Here is a 17,644-nt window from a genome sequence, read left to right on the forward strand (position 1 = left end):
AGTTCAGCAGCTAGTATAGAATGTATCACTGACTGTAGTTTTCTTATACTATTCACCGGTCTGGATTTTATTTATAATGTCAGCAAATAATATGGCCCGTTGTACAACCTATTTCAGAGCTCAGCGTGTGTTCTTAGTGTGGGGATGTAGTGTGTCTGTCCCATTCACTGAGCTTTGTGTATTTGGGGGTTTATTTTAGGTGTTCTAGAAGCCCTTTGTTGTCATTTATTATTTCTTTGGCTTCTGTTTTCCCCTTCACAGTTCTTACAGGACTTTCAGGCCCTAACTAAGATGGCGTCTATTCGCGCCATTAATCTCCCTGTGTCCCAGCCGGTTAGTATAATTTAAATTCAGGCTGGCTCCGGGTCGGCTTATGATGTGTTTGGGGTTAAGGAGATTATTTCTAGTCAGTCTCTCACCTTTTCCCCCCCCCCCCCCCGTATTCCAACCACAGACAGAGTTGCTGCCGGTCCACCTCCAGTTGTACCGCAGCCTGCAGCAACGGCCCCGGAGCGGAGCCCCGACCCTCCGGGGTCGCAAGTCGCTCTCTCAATGTCAGGTGATGATACGGCGGTGGACCCGGAGTGAGGAGGTAGATGCAAAGCAGGCCGGTTGTGTTGGCTGAGGTAATGTGGTTCGGTCAGCGGCAATAGCCCCTCTTGTTTCTCCCGCACAGCCCGAATTCAGTAGTGTTCTGCAGCAAAATGATTGAGTCTCTTCCTGTCACGACTTTGATGGCAATTTAAGTTGTTTTAGTGAAGTTTAATACAGCTTTTGTGGCCAAATTTGATCTTTTGCCCAGGAGCCTCTGAAAGATGCTGCTGTTCAGTACGGCAGTTAACTCCGCCCCCCCCCCCAGGGTTTTATTTTTAAGAGGGTCTTATGGGCTTTAAAACAAGGGGATTATGAGGTCTCTAGGCATTTTGAATGGCTAGTTAGAGGAGGATTTATATGTTGTGTGCTTTATTTTTAATTTTTTTTAAAAACGTGTTTACACTTAAACCCCCAGTGTTTGAAAGAGAATTTGAAACAGTGGGTCCAGTCCCCTTAAACCCTCTTCACCTTGCTGACACTTCTGGGTTTATGGGGCATGGTGACATCACTACGCACATGTGTGATGATGTCCCTGGCATCACCAGATTCCCTGGGCAATGCTGAGCCCTAGACCACCAGGGTTTATGCAAGAGTGCAAGGGGGGGGCTGCGATCAACTCTGAAAGCACCCTACCCCATGTTACGTCATGTGCACTTAAAGGGTTAATCATAAAATATTAAATATGAATAATGAAATACAAAACTGCAAATCCTTAGTGGTATTGGTATCTAATGACAATTTGTTGGTTTCAATTTGACAACTTTTATAAAGATCAGCTTTTAGTATGCCTAAAACAAACCAGTATTTTGAAAAAGCGTAATGAGTAGTTTGATTGCAAAAAGTTCCAATGTTTTTTATTATACACTTAAAGGAACATATACTGTAAGTCAAAATTAAAGAGAAATAATAACTGAAGCAGCAAAACTAAAAAGCTGATGAGAAAATATCACATTAACATCTCTATGTAAAAAAATTTGGAATGTCTTCAGCAGATTATAATAAGGGCTTTGTGAACAGTTATCCTTCAGCTACCGGCAGCTATATGTTGAGAAGAAGAAAAAAAACAGGAGATTTCATAGTAAATGTCCTTAAACTGAGGAGGTAAATAAAATGACTGTGCCTGCATATGTCAGATGCACGCTCCCTTGCAAGTCCTGGGACTAGAACCCTGATTGGCTGCTTAAAGTCCCTTTACAATGAGATGTGGCTACTGAGGAGATTTTGAGGTACATAGAGATGTTCCGGTGATCCTTTCTATTCATCAGTGTTCAGCTACGCTGCATTACTTTCAAATGATTCAACATTTGGGTATCATGTAACTTTAAACTTTAATGTGTCATATGGAAATGATATATACAAATTCTTTACAATAAAATTATATTATCAAAATATTTTTCTGTACAATATACAGTATATTGCGAACACTGATACCATATGAGTGCTCAAGGCATGCACACTCCTGAGCTTATCTAGATATGCTCTTCAATGAAGGATTCGAGAAAATTAAATAATTGTGATAACAGAATTAAATTGTATTGTTTTAATTGCTTGCTCTATCAGAATCATGAAAATTTAATTTTAACGTTCATATATTTTTAATCTCATTCTTAGCATAGTAAAATGTTGTTGTAAAAACAAATGTTGTGGATTCACGCAACAGTTTTATATCTCCAAAGCTTCCTCTTGTGACAGAGATATAAACTCCTAATAGTGATCTTATAACAAGGTTCCATAATAACTGAATTGTGTATATATTTATTAGTTATCCCCTCATAGTATCAGTAATAAGATAGTAATGAACCATCCACTTTAACTGAAAAATACCTAATTAGCACTTGAAGAAAACTATTTGTAGAATGCAGCAGCAATGTATAACCTGTTTTCCTCAAAAAGAGGCAGTGCCAAGTCAACTATCATGTTTAGTGATATTAAGGTCCAAAAAATTAGTCATTCAAGTATTTTATGTTGACTAGAAAGTAAAATATATTCATTCGCTCCACACATTTTCCCATAACCATATAGAATGAACCCCTAAGAATTAGAGTCATTTGTAGATATTTGGTTTGGGGGGCATTAGGTGTTTGGGTGTATTATTAATTGGTGAGATAATAATGTAGAATGGAGTTTACCATTGAAATGGTCATGTTGAGGTGGATTTTTGTGACCAGACAATTATGTATTGTGGGTGGTTGTGGTGGAATACAAGGGGAGGTCTATATCGTGTTGGGACATTACCCTGGAGATCAGTTTGTAGTCAGTTTTAATTGAATTTGACAATGGATCAGCATAGGTTATAGTTAATTGCAAGGGGTGGGTTTCAGTTAGGGTTAAAAAAGTTTTCAGGTGGGACTGGGTTGGTTAGGGTTAGCTGCAGTCCAGAGTACAAACAGTGATGCAGAGGGTTAATTGAGGTCTGGGAGGTTGGCATAGTGTAGATAAAGTTAACTGTATTAGGTGGTAGTTGTAGTAAGGATCACACTTTAGAATACTAACACCTATGTAATATAACAGTTGGTGACTGAAATGCAATGGCAACTGGGCATAGCAACCAGCTCTAAGGAGATAGTATTATTTAGTGAGCCACATACTGTGAATAAATAATACTGATGCAGGTTTTCTGATAGTGGTTCCATTTCAGCAACTTGATGAAACAGCATTCAGTAGCTTTTTTCTTACTGGCTCCATCATTGTTATCACTGTCTAAGTTAAACTCCTGGAATAGGGTGATGGCCTTTTTCTTATTCAAACTGCTGTGCTTATTGGTTTGTTGAACCACGAGTGTGGAAACAAGTAGTCACACCGAAAGAAACCAAATGAGCTGCCTTTACCTAGTGCTAATTATATGGATAGTTGTTTCAAAATCTGATGTATCATTTTCCATCAGATCTATAGTACCAAGGGCTTTCTAGCTCTGTGGGAATGCCACCAAAGGACTATCATTTGTTCAGGTTTCACAAACACCCATAAACACACACATAAATAAATGCACACACACATGAACACATATACACACATACAGGCACACTCATATATAAACACATACACACTTATAAACACATGCACACATATAAACATATTCACACACATGTAAACACATGCACACACACATATAAACATATACTGTTATGATCACAATCTCTTTAAGGTGAAACCTCCTACTACTACCCCATTTAAACTCCCTCCTACCTCACATCTTTGCTTGATTAATGTTGCTGTTCATACCTGCTATTGTGGGACCTGCATCTAATTTAGCTTGTACCCTTTCCAAGTGGTTCTCATTACAAGCAGCCTCTCAGACATAACCTGCTTCAACTTACTCTTGACACTCGAGCACAGCAGGACAAGCTGTGTCTAATCATCTCCCTTCTCCTACCGGAAGGCTGCAGTCACTCGACATACGGTTCCCCTGCTCAAAATCGACACACTGTGTCAGACAGGCAGAGTCTCTTCACAGGAGAATATCGAAGTCAGATCCAACTTCTGACCAAAAGCTCTTTGCATCGGCTTCCTCACCTTGCAAGCCGTTTACTCCGCTCAGCTGTTTTCACTGGAGCACTTCAACACAAGCTACGCTGTCAGTTTCCCGATTCCCTACTCACGCCAAGCAGCGATCCCTGCAACTCAGCGGGTGGTAAGACTTTACCTTTGCTAGCTTGTCTCAGAAGTATTGCTTATGACTGTGTATTCATGCTTAACAAGAACTGTTATATTTACTTAAGCTGACAACCTTTATTTACGGAATCTCTACCTTAGATTCCTTTTTCAACATTTCCTAATTTTTGTGCTCAAGCTTAACTGGTTGGGAAGTTACTGTATCTTTTCAGAAGCCACATGTTAACTGATTTACTTTTAGTGCAGCAAATCCCTTTGCATTGAATCTTGTTTCATATGCTTTACTCCTTATCGACTGAAGCCTTATAATCTCCACTTTGGATATAATCAAATTTGCTTCTCATCTAAGTTCACTTTAACGCTTTGCTTTATGGCTGCAAGATAACTTTTATAACCATAAAGCTAAAATACCTGCTGGTAATTATTTTCACAGCTATATACAAAAGTATTATATACAATATATAATAAAGATAGAAAAAATACCAGGGTATATAAGATTACCCTAGAACAGCAAGGGATAAATAAACGGCACACATAAGAGACTTTCAAAAATTTAATAATAATAAGTTCCCAAAATACACTTCAGTATATAGCAATATCTTATCTGTCAATTTCAGTCACCACTAAAGACAGCAAAATCTAAAACATTTAAAGTGCACTGAGACCTAATTCTTTCCCTATACTATAAATCTCAGAAAAAACATCATAAACAATCAGGGGTTAACCAGAAAACTTATGTTTATAACGAATTGTACATAGAATCTAATGTTTATAGGACATATATAGTAGGTAGGCAAAATACATGTTATATATATGGCTGCAGTCCAAACAGGGGTGAACTATATTGTATATAGAAAAGCGCTTTTTTCCTTTTTGGTATGTACCAGGGAATCTCCTCTTAAGGCAAATGGATATGCCGCAGTTAGTGCTGCTGTATAGGGAGTCTCTAGCAAGTATAGTAATTCAGTTGGAAAACACAGCATATACTTAGCTTAAGTCCTCCGGTTTTTGTTGCTTCCACTTTTCTTCTGCTTGCAAGCACCTGTGATGATTGCTTGGCGTGTGACGTCAACAGACAGTGGGAGTGGTGTAGCGTCACCAGGGACTGTGAGTGGCTGTAAACGGAAGGATCCAGTTGAATCAATCTTTACGTTGTCAGTTTTGCCAAGAGCTTTGACAAAAGGCTGTATCACAATGTTATATGTATGTTCACCTATCGTATAGGCACATATTCCATTGCACTCCAATAGCACACTCCTCAAACCACTTACTCCACTGTCGGAGTCACACCAGGAAAATTCGTAGCTCACTTGAAATGTACAGCTGCATGTATAGAGCCAAAATGTCTCTGAAGAAACATGAGATTCAGGGAATAGGTCTAGTCAGGTGCACTAGAAATTCTGGCCCACGGTACATTCGACAGGTACCTGGGTTCTCATAAACACATAGTTGAGAACCCAGGTACCTGTCGAATGTACCGTGGGCCAGAATTTCTAGTGCACCTGACTAGACCTATTCCCTGAATCTCATGTTTCTTCAGAGACATTTTGGCTCTATACATGCAGCTGTACATTTCAAGTGAGCTACGAATTTTCCTGGTGTGACTCCGACAGTGGAGTAAGTGGTTTGAGGAGTGTGCTATTGGAGTGCAATGGAATATGTGCCTATACGATAGGTGAACATACATATAACATTGTGATACAGCCTTTTGTCAAAGCTCTTGGCAAAACTGACAACGTAAAGATTGATTCAACTGGATCCTTCCGTTTACAGCCACTCACAGTCCCTGGTGACGCTACACCACTCCCACTGTCTGTTGACGTCACACGCCAAGCAATCATCACAGGTGCTTGCAAGCAGAAGAAAAGTGGAAGCAACAAAAACCGGAGGACTTAAGCTAAGTATATGCTGTGTTTTCCAACTGAATTACTATACTTGCTAGAGACTCCCTATACAGCAGCACTAACTGCGGCATATCCATTTGCCTTAAGAGGAGATTCCCTGGTACATACCAAAAAGGAAAAAAGCGCTTTTCTATATACAATATAGTTCACCCCTGTTTGGACTGCAGCCATATATATAACATGTATTTTGCCTACCTACTATATATGTCCTATAAACATTAGATTCTATGTACAATTCGTTATAAACATAAGTTTTCTGGTTAACCCCTGATTGTTTATGATGTTTTTTCTGAGATTTATAGTATAGGGAAAGAATTAGGTCTCAGTGCACTTTAAATGTTTTAGATTTTGCTGTCTTTAGTGGTGACTGAAATTGACAGATAAGATATTGCTATATACTGAAGTGTATTTTGGGAACTTATTATTATTAAATTTTTGAAAGTCTCTTATGTGTGCCGTTTATTTATCCCTTGCTGTTCTAGGGTAATCTTATATACCCTGGTATTTTTTCTATCTTTATTATATATTGTATATTTACTATAAGGGTGGCACCATTTAGAGCAAATTAGCAATATTACCTACTCTCTCACACCCCCTACAAAAGTATTATATAGTTGTTTTAATTCGAGCTACAAACTCACATATTACTTTATAACACTACTTGTGTGTGGTTGTTGCAGTTTAATCAAGCTTAAAAAGGAAGTTATCCAAATATATAGATATTTGAATATCGATCTCTTAGAAATGTCTAACCATATAGCATCTCTCAATCAAATGGTAGACATCCTCGCAAAAGGGTTAACAGAACTTCAAAAAGAAAATCAAACCTGAAAAGCCTTGATTCAAGATTTTATGAGAGCTAAAACCCCTAAAACACCAGAACCACTTATCAACCCACCTATGGGTTTTTTTCAGGAAAAAGAGCAGAATTTAGGGAATTTAAAACCTCATGTATAATGTATTTTTCCCTCAAACCAAAAACTTTCCTAACAAAAAGGATTAAAGTATGCACCATCATTTCCTATATGAAAAGGTCAATATTCCACAGCAACATAAGGTTAATAATAAGTATTTTATTGAAGCATAAAGCAGCATACATGTGCTGTTTATGCTTCAATAAAAGACTTGTTATTAACCTTATGGTGCTGTGGAATATTGAACTTTTCATTTATGGGCTGGAGGTCGGCAGCTTTTCCACTGTGCATCACATCCTAAGAGGTTTGCACCCTATTGCCGGTCTCCTTTTGAATTGCTATTTCCTATATGAAAGGAGAGCCCAGAGCATGGTCAAATTGCTTATTTGAGAATAACAATAATATCTGTGATGATAGCAGGATGTGATGTCACTAGCATGTGGGAGCGGGGCTGAGGTCCGGTGTCTGTGTCGCAGTTAGTTTAGTACAATCAACCTGTCTGGATGTGTATTGCTATGCTCTGTAATAAAATAGAGTTGTACCATCATTGCTGTGTCCTGCATCTCATGACATGGTGTCAGAAGTTCTGGACTACGCTTCTGTTTCTGATGATGACGATGTCAAAGTTTACCCCACCTGAGCCTTTTGACTTTTCTCAGCCTGCAGCTTGGCCCACATGGCGTCAGCGGTTTCAGCGCTTCAGGATTGCATCCAAACTGAACAAGGAGAGTGGTGAAGTACAAGTTAATTCTCTTTTATATTCTATGGGGAAAGATGTAGAGCCAGTGTTCAATGCTTTTACTTTCCAAGAAGGGGACGAAGTTAACTTTGATATAGTTATGGATAAACTCAGTGCCCACTTTGTGCCCAAAAGAAATGTGATTCATGAGAGAGCTTGTTTTCACAAACGTAATCAGCGTGTGGGAGAATCTGTGGAGTCATTTGTGCGCAGCCTGTATGAATTAGCTGAATTCTGTGAGTTTGGTGTTGCTAAAGAAGAGCAAGTCAGAGACAGAATAGTTATTGGAATTGCAGATGCTGAAGTCTCCCTGAAGCTGCAGTTAGAGCCTGATTTAACGTTAGACGGGGCTATTAGGATGGCCCGCCAGAGTGAACTGGTGAAAAAGCAAAGTGCTGATCTGAGGTCTGAGAGTATTGTGGATGAAGTGCAACAGTCTAGGAAAATTACTAGTGAAAGGCACAGTGTGAGCGGTAGATCTAAAGTACTGGAAAGGCCTAGAAGTGGATGGGCGCAACATGGCCGATGCACACGGTGCTACCGGGCTCATGATCAGAGTGCTATATGCCCGGCCAGAGATAAAAGATGCAGAAAATGTAACAGAATAGGCCATTTTGAAGTGGTGTGTAAAACTGAATACATTAAGGAGATGCAGGTGGACAGTGACCAGGAGGGTCAGGAAGTGTCTTTTGTGGGGTCTGTTGTGGAACGGACAAGCTTAGAGGAAGATTGGAAAGTTACTTTTACTGTAATGGGAGCCAAAGTTGATTTTAAGATTGACACAGGAGCAGATATCACTGTAATGTCTTTTGCTGAATTTATGAAACTGCCTCGACAGCCCCAGCTGGCGAAGGTTACTACAAATGTTCATAGTCCTGGTGGCCGCATTGATTGTGTGGGGAAATTTCTTGCCAGCTGTGAGTACAAACAAAGGAAGTTCACCATGTGGGTGCATGTGATCCGAGGTCAGTGTGTTAACAGTTTATTGAGCAGAAAAGCAGCCTGTGACTTGGGCCTCGTGGCCAGAGTGAATGAGATCTCTGAAGATATGTTTGGCGAGTTGGGCCTACTGAGCTGCAAACCTGTCCGTATAGCACTTAAAAGTGACACAGTCCCGTACAGTATTTCTACTCCTCGTAGAATTCCGTTCCCGCTCATGCCTCAAGTGGAGAAAGAGCTCATGCGCATGAAGTCTATGGGGGTTATTGAAGAGGTTGTTGAAGCAACTGATTGGTGTGCCCCCATTGTTCCAGTTGCAAAGAAAAACGGAAAGGTGCGCATCTGTGTGGACCTGAAAAGGTTGAATGAGGCAGTGAAGAGGGAGAGATTTGTGCTGCCGACATTGGAAGATATAGCCCCGAAGTTGGCTGGGGCGAAGTTCTTTTCCACATTAGACGCTTCTAGCGGCTTTTGGCAGATCCCCCTGGATCCAAAGTGCTGCAAACTGACTACCTTTATCACTCCGGTAGGTCGGTTCTGCTTCTGCAGACTTCCCTTTGGGATATCCTCCGCTCCTGAGATCTTTCAGAGGGAAATGAGTTCTCTCCTGAGTGGCCACGTGGGCACAGCAGTCGTCATGGACGACATTCTAGTGTATGGCTCTACAGTGGAAGAGCATGATCAGCGTTTGAGTTGTGTGCTGCAGGCTATCAAAGAGTCTGGGCTGAAGCTGAATAAAGAGAAATGTCATTTTAGGAAAACTGAATTATGCTACTTTGGGCATATCATCAACGGGGATGGCATCAAGCCGGACCCCGAGAAAATTCGGGCTATCGAACAGATGAAAAGCCCTTCTGATGTACATGAGCTGAGACAGATATTGGGCCTTGTAAATTACGTGGGCAAGTTTCTTCCAGATTTATCTACAGTTTTGCACCCTATCACAGAGTTGCTTAAGAAAGATGTTGCCTGGGTTTGGGGACCCTCACAAGAAAAAGCGTTCCTGCATGCTAAGTCCCTGCTGGGGTCTGCCCCAGTGCTGGGGTTCTACGACCCTTCAAAAAAGACTGTGGTTAGTGCTGATGCAAGCAGTTATGGGTTGGGGGCTGCACTCCTGCAGCTGAATGACAACAAACTACAGCCCATCGCCTACTGTTCCCGCACACTGACGGCTGCAGAGTCAAAATACGCTCAAATTGAGAAAGAGTGCCTGGCTGCAGTTTGGGCCTGTGAGCGCTTTCAGCGTTATCTAGTGGGTTTGGAGAAATTTAGTCTGGAAACTGACCACAAACCGCTAGTCCCTCTTATCAATTCTTATGACATCGACAAAACACCCTTGAGATGCCAGAGACTTTTAATGAGACTACTCAGGTTCAATGTTCAGGCAGTGCATGTGCCGGGGAAGCAGCTGGTTGTGGCAGATGCACTGTCAAGGCTCCCGCTGGCTGCTGCTGAAGAATCCTCCACAGAGTCGGATGTAAAAGTGTATGTTGATTCAGTTCTGGCCTCTAAGTCCATTTCTTCAAGGAAACTGGAAGAGATAAAGAAAGAGACATATTTGGACACAGATCTGCAAGAAGTTATAAGGTACATAAGAGATGGCTGGCCCGAGAGCCGGGCAGCCTGGATGTCTTTAAATGCTTACCAGCCAGAGAGGTCGCAGCTCACGGAGCTGGAGGGGTTGGTGCTGTTCCAAGACCGTATTGTAATTCCTGTCAGCATGAGGAAGGAGATGTTGAACAGGATACACGATGGGCACTTAGGCATCACAAAGTGCAGAGAAAGAGCAGCTACAGCTGTGTGGTGGCCTGGGATCAGCTCCGACATTGCAAATCACGTGTCTAAATGTGCCTTTTGCCGGGAACGCCGGCCTACTCAGAGAAGGGAGCCCTTAATGTCTACTCCGCTGCCTGCGGGGCCGTGGCAGAAAATAGCTGCTGATTTGTGCGAACTGCACGGGAAAAAGTTTCTTGTTGTTATCGACTACTATTCCAGGTATTTGGAAATAGCACCCCTGAATGATATCACAAGTCAGGCCGTTATCATTCGCCTGAAGAGCTTGTTCGCCCGCTGGGGCATTCCAATGGAGCTGGTGAGTGATAATGGCATGCAGTTCGCTTCTACAGAGTTCAGTGCTTTCAGCAGGGAATATGATTTTGTACATTCCACGTCAAGTCCACATTATCCGCAGGCCAACGGAATGGCTGAAAGGGCAGTCCAAACAACAAAATTCATTCTAAAGCAATCTGAACCGTACCTAGCCCTCTTGTCATACAGGGCGACGCCCATTCAAGCCACCGGGTTTAGCCCGGCACAGCTGATGCTAGGACGCCAGATTCGCACCACTTTACCCTCAGTGGGTGTCTTCAAGCCGCCTGGCCCTGTTCCTCGGGACGAAGTCCTTAGGAGGGATGAAGAGGCCAAAAAGGGTTATCGTTTCTTCTACGACAGGAGACATTCTGTCAGGCCTTTACAGGAACTGAAAGCGGGCCAAAGTGTCAGAATTAAACTGGATGATGAGAAGAAATGGAAGACGCCTGCTACGGTAGTGGGCCGCTCTCCAGAACCAAGGTCTTACACAGTCCTTACAGAGGGAGGGACGGTTACACGCCGTAACCGAAGACATCTTCAGCCTGTACCTGAGAGTCTGGAACCGGATACCTCAGTACCACCGCCGGTGGGATCCCCTGTTCTAAGGGAGGTGCCTTCCCCTCAGCAAGATCATAGCGGGGATATATCTTTGCCTCCAGCAGACTCTTGTTCACCATCTTCTGTATCAGAGGACAGTTCATGCAAAGTTACATCAAGCGGAAGAGTGGTGAGGCTTCCGGCCCGATACAGGGACTGACTTTAGCTAGAACAGTGACCGGAAGTATGGGCAGAATAATCCCATGGTCACTGTGGACTAGGGTAGTCTACCCCGATGTCCAAGTCAGGATGTAATTTATTTGTTCATGTTTTCTAATCTATCTGTTTTTATAATGTTCTAAAACAAAATGTTGTTGTATACCCTGTTGGTGTACCTTGTTATTTAATATATGCGAATGTATGCTTTGCCTTTGAAAAAGGGGAAGATGTGATGATAGCAGGATGTGATGTCACTAGCATGTGGGCGGGGCTGAGGTCCGGTGTCTGTGTCGCAGTTAGTTTAGTACAATCAACCTGTCTGGATGTGTATTGCTATGCTCTGTAATAAAATAGAGTTGTACCATCATTGCTGTGTCCTGCATATGTCCTGCATCTCATGACAATATCCTTAACTCTTTTGAAGATTTTTTCAATACTATGGCAACCTTATACGAAGACACCAATAAACAGCTCACTGCGGAGAATAATTTAAGAGCCCTCAAACAAGGCAAAAGCCCTGTTGAGGATTACGTTGCTGAGTTTCAGATGTGGGCAACAAATTCTGAATGGAATCGGCTCAGCTTAAAAAACCAATTCCATATAGGATTGTCAGATATATTAAAAGATGAACTGTCTTGCATTGAAATGCCAGATACCTTAGAAGCCATGATTAAGCATCTTTATGGACAGAAGATATAGGAGAGGAAAACTGAGAAGACACAGTCTGATTATGTCCCCAAGAAGATTCCGTATTCCAACTCTGACAGGGCCACCTCTCAACCTATACTCATGTAGATTGGCACCATAAAAGGACTGTTGAGTCAAGAAGAAAAGGCTAGAAGAAGATTAGCAAATATTTGTCTTTATTGCGCAAGCAATGAACATTTCGTCTCCACTTGCCCCTCTTTGATACATCAGAAGAAGCGTAAGTTTACTCCCACTCAAATACTTACCACCACAAAACAAAATTCTCACTGCTCTTTTCATCTTTTCTTACAGTGGGATCCATCTCATATTACCTCCGAAGCAATGATTGATTCAGGCGCATTTGGAACATTTATGGATTAATCATTTGTCACTGTAAATAAAATACCCACTGTGTTTAAGCAAACACTTTTGCCTGTGCGTGTAATTGATGGCTCTTATTTCTTTCAAGGTCTAATTACTCAGAATACCATACCCTTGCTCATTTCTTTCCTTTCAGGCAAAAGGAATACCTAATTTTTGATATTATTCTATCATATATTTATCCAATCATTCTTGGTTACACATGGCTCCAAAAACATAATCTGAACATAGATTTGATACAAAACACTATTACCTTCCCTTCAAACTTCTGTACACCAACATGTTTTTCTCAACTATCTATATTACACATAGATTCTGAAATACCTAACTGTTACTATGATATTTGACTTAAAAGAGGCTGAAAATCTCCCACTGCACACAATCTATGACTGTCCTATTGATACCCTGCCTGGAACCACTATACATTATGGTAAAATATATCCACTTTCACAAGCAGAATTAATTCATCTAAAAGATTACTTAGATGATAATCTTAGAAAAGGTTTTATTCGCCCGTCCACTTCCCCCGCAGCTGTGGGAATATTCTTTGTTAAAAATAAGGATAGTTCACTCAGATCAATTATAGATTACAGGGCTCTACAAATTAGTTACAATTCGACATGGCGATAAATGGAAGCTTGACGGCCCATGTTTCTGGCGAGTCTTCAGACTCACCAGAAACACAAGTTATGGAGCAGCGGTCACAAAGACCGCTGCTCCATAACCCTGTCCACCTGCTCAGAGCTCAGTACGATCGGGTTGATTGACACCCCCTGTTGGCAGCCCATTGGCCGCGAGTCTGCAGGGGGCGGCGTTGCCCCAGCAGCTCTTGTGAGCTGCTGGTACAATGCTGAATATGGAGAGCGTATTGCTCTCCGCATTCAGCAATGTCTTGCGGACCTGATCCACACTGTCGGGTCAGATCCGCAAGACATTTGCTAAATAGGCCCCACAGTCTCTTTGAATATACCGTCATGCCTTTTGGGCTGTGTAATGCCCTTGCCACCTTCCAGGCATTTATAAATTACATCTTTAGGGATCTGATGGACATCTGTGTCCTAGTATATTTCAACGACATTCTGATATATTCTAAAGATCTAACTGAACACAAAAAACATGTACTTTGGGTGCTGGCACAACTCTTAGTGCATAAACTTTATGCTAAACTCGAGAAGTGTCAGTTTCATAAGGACACCATTAAATTCCTCTGTTATATCCTTTCACGTCATGGAGTTGAGATGGATCCAGAGAAAGTCTCTATACTCAATTTGCCTCGACCCATGATACAAAGAGCTCTACAGAGATTTTTAGGGTTCTCTAATTTCTATAGAAAATTCATTCTGAACAACTCTTCCATAGTAAGACCACTCACTAAATTAACTGGGAAACTTTAGAAATTTATTTGGACTCCTAAAGCAGAACAGACATTCAACAGTTTGAAAACCAGATTCACAAAAGCTCTGATACTTCACTTACCTGACCAGTCTAAAATATTCTTCCTAGAGGTAGATGCCTCTAACTCAGGTCTAGGAGCAGTTTTATCTCAAAAGGATAATGTGAACCCCATTCTCAAACCCATCGCCTTCTACTCAAGAACTCTTACTCCGGCAGAATGTAACTACACAGTCGGAGACAAGGAGTTACTAGCCATCAAGGCAGCCTTGGAAACCTGGTGACATCTCCTCGAAGGAAACAATTATCATCTAGACAGATCACAGAAACCCAGAATATTTAAGAACAAGACTGTATCAGCAAGACAGGTCAGATGGTCACTGTTTTTTGACAGATTTGACTTTATCATTACATATAGACTAGGGAAAAGAAATGCAAAGGCTGATTCTTTATCACGTCTTAATGATTCCAAGCTCTCACCGCCTCCTCCAACTCAAATCATTCCATTGGAAAAGATTATAGCTTTAACTCCATCATCTGAAAATATATTTCTAAGGGAACAATAAAATGATAAGGAGATGCCTCTCACCTATCTAACTCAAGATTAATCTGGATTATATTATCATGGTGATTGTCTCCATGTTCCACCTACTCTGCAACTACCTGTACTTCAACAAACACACAATTCTCTACTGGCAGGGCATCCCGGAGTCAACAAAACTTTAGAATTAATTAAAAGAACATATTGGTGGCCCAGTCTAAAACAGACTGTGTAGGCCTACTCAGACCTCTACCCATTCCAGATCAACCATGGAGTACAATTTCCATGGATTTCATCGTTGACCTGCCATCATAAAATTCACACAATACCATATATGTTATAGTTGACCATCTCACTAAGCTGGCTCATTTTATAGTCATGAAAAGATTACCTACAGCTCTAAAGACAGCAGAAGTTTTCATTTCACACATCTTGAAACTCCACGGATTACCTACAACTATCATTACAGACAGAGGGACATAGTTAACGTCTAACTTCTGGAAACAAAGGTGTCACATACTCAAGATTGATTCCCGTCTATCTACAGCCTATCATCCACAGACCAATGGTCTCACGGAACGTGTAAATCAGATCCTTTAACATTATCTCAGATGTTACACATCCCATCTTCAGGATGAACAATCTACTACCGTTGGCTGAATTCTCGTATAACAATTTTGTCAGTTCATTGACTAAGACCTCACCTTTTTTATGCTACTTATGGATTTCAGCCCTCCAGTTTCCCCAACATTTCAATGAAATCTTCAAACTTCATTTGTCCCGCTTCATGCAATTACGTTGACAACATTCATGCCAATCTACAGCTATTGAAGAAACATCTCCAAGAGGCTCAAATCCATCAAAGACTTATTACGATAAACGACACAGACCGCCCCCACTATACAAAGTATCAGATTTGGTGTGGGTATCAACTAGGAATCTGAAATTGAACCTTCCTTCTAAAAAGCTAGGAGACCAGTATGTTGGACTATTCCCTATCACCCAAGTCATTAATCCAAATTCTGTATCACTCCGACTACCTAGCAACATTCCACTTTTCATGTCAGTCTGTTCAAGCCATATATCAAGGATCAAAATCCTATGAGAATCAAATCCCGGGACCACCTATCCTAGTGAATGATCAGATTTAATATGAGGTTAAGGAAATGTTGGATTTGAGATTCAGAAGGAGACAACTTCAGTATTTGGTTCGTAGGGAGGGTTACGGACCTGAGGAGGACTCTTGGATTCCTTCCACTGATCTTCATGCCCCCCGACTCTTACAGGCTTTCAGCAAATTATACCCTCATAAAACTTCAGCTTGAATCCACGTAGTGGATTATTTTGAGGGGGGATACTGTTATGATCACTGTCTCTTTAAGGTGGAACCTCCTACTACTACCCTATTTAAACTCCCTCCTACCTCACATCTTTGCTTGATTAATGTTGCTGTTCATACTTGCTATTGTGGGACCTGCATCTAATTTAACTTGTACCCTTTCCAAGTGGTTCTCATTACAAGCAGCCTCTCAGACGTAACCTGCTTCAGCTTACTCTTGACACTCGAGCACAGCAGGACAAGCTGTGTGTAATCATCTCCCTCTTCCTACAAGAAGGCTGCAGTCACTCAAAATGCGGTTACCCTGCTCAGAATCGACACACTGCGTCAGACAAGCAGAGTCTCTTCACAGGAGAATACCGAAGTCAGATCCAACTTCTGACCGAAAGCTCTTAGCATCGGCTTCCTCACCTTGCAAGCCATTTACTCCGCTCAGCTGTTTTCACTGGAGCACTTCAACACAAGCTACGGTGTCATTTTCCGGATTCCCTACTCATGCCAAACAGTGATCCCTGCAACTCAGCAGGCGGTAAGACTTTACCTTTGCTAGCTTGTCTCAGAAGTATTGCTTATGACTGTGTATTCGTGCTTAACAAGAACTGTTATATTTACTTAAGCTGACAACCTTTATTTACGGAATCTCTATCTTAGATTCCTTTTTCAACATTTCATAATTTTTGTGCTCAAGCTTAACTGGTTGGGAAGTTACCATATCTTCTCAGAAGTCACATGTTAACTAATTTACTTTTAGTGCAGCAAATCCCTTTTCATTGAATCTCTTTACTCCTTATCAACTGAAGCCCTATAATCTCCACTTTGGATATAATCAAATTTGCTTCTCATCTAAGTTCACTTTAACTCTTTGCTTTATGGTTGCAAGATAACTTTTGTAACCATAAAGCTAAAATACCTGCTATATCCAAAAATATTATATAGCTGTTTTAATTCCAGCTACAAACTCACATATTACTTTATAACACTACTTGTGTGTGGTTGTTACATATACACACACATGTTGTAAGATCGCAAGAGCCTTGTGACTATTATCAGCAGGTTTCTCTATTTAATGAATTCAGATCATGAATTAAGAACCAGTAATATATATGGAAATGTTACACTAGGGAAACCGGAGTTTGTATGAAAGTTACCCTAGTGCTTTGCTTTATGCCGGCGTGAGTTGGTCAGTTCTTAGTTAGTAGCTAACTAACTACTCAAAGGGCAATAGGTACAGAGTCAGTCAACACAGTGTAATAAATGAGTATGCCAAAAGACCTCCTAATAGCATTAAACGGTAGAGCCGTTATCAAAGACTTGAGTTAGGATCTTATAGTCCAATACCTCTTGTTTAAGTAGCGTCAGCAGGCACATGCATGTAAGTAAAAAGATCTGACCTGGTTGTTTGGAGGTATCGACCTTCAGGAGAGAAGCCACATCCGTTGCGGTCTGTATGCAGAGCAGCTGGCAGCGTGAGAGGTAGGGAGAGAAGCACACGGTTGCTGCTGATGACGTAGGAAGCAGCGTGTGCTGGAGGGTCACAGCTGTTGAGCAGTGTGTGCGGCGAGTCCCAGCTGATCCTCCGAGAGCGGCAGAAGAAGTGGCAGTAGGAAGAAGTCACTACTTGCTAGTAGTATCCAGCAGACCTTGCGGCAATAAGAGAGACTGGATTCAGAGAGCTAGTAGGTAACAGACTTGTTGCAGCACAATCCGGATTAGGTAAAACTCAATTAACCAGAATGAGGGCTGGAAGGAGGTTCC

The sequence above is a fragment of the Bombina bombina genome, chromosome 1 (assembly GCF_027579735.1).
Source record: "Bombina bombina isolate aBomBom1 chromosome 1, aBomBom1.pri, whole genome shotgun sequence".
Classification (NCBI taxonomy): domain Eukaryota; kingdom Metazoa; phylum Chordata; class Amphibia; order Anura; family Bombinatoridae; genus Bombina; species Bombina bombina.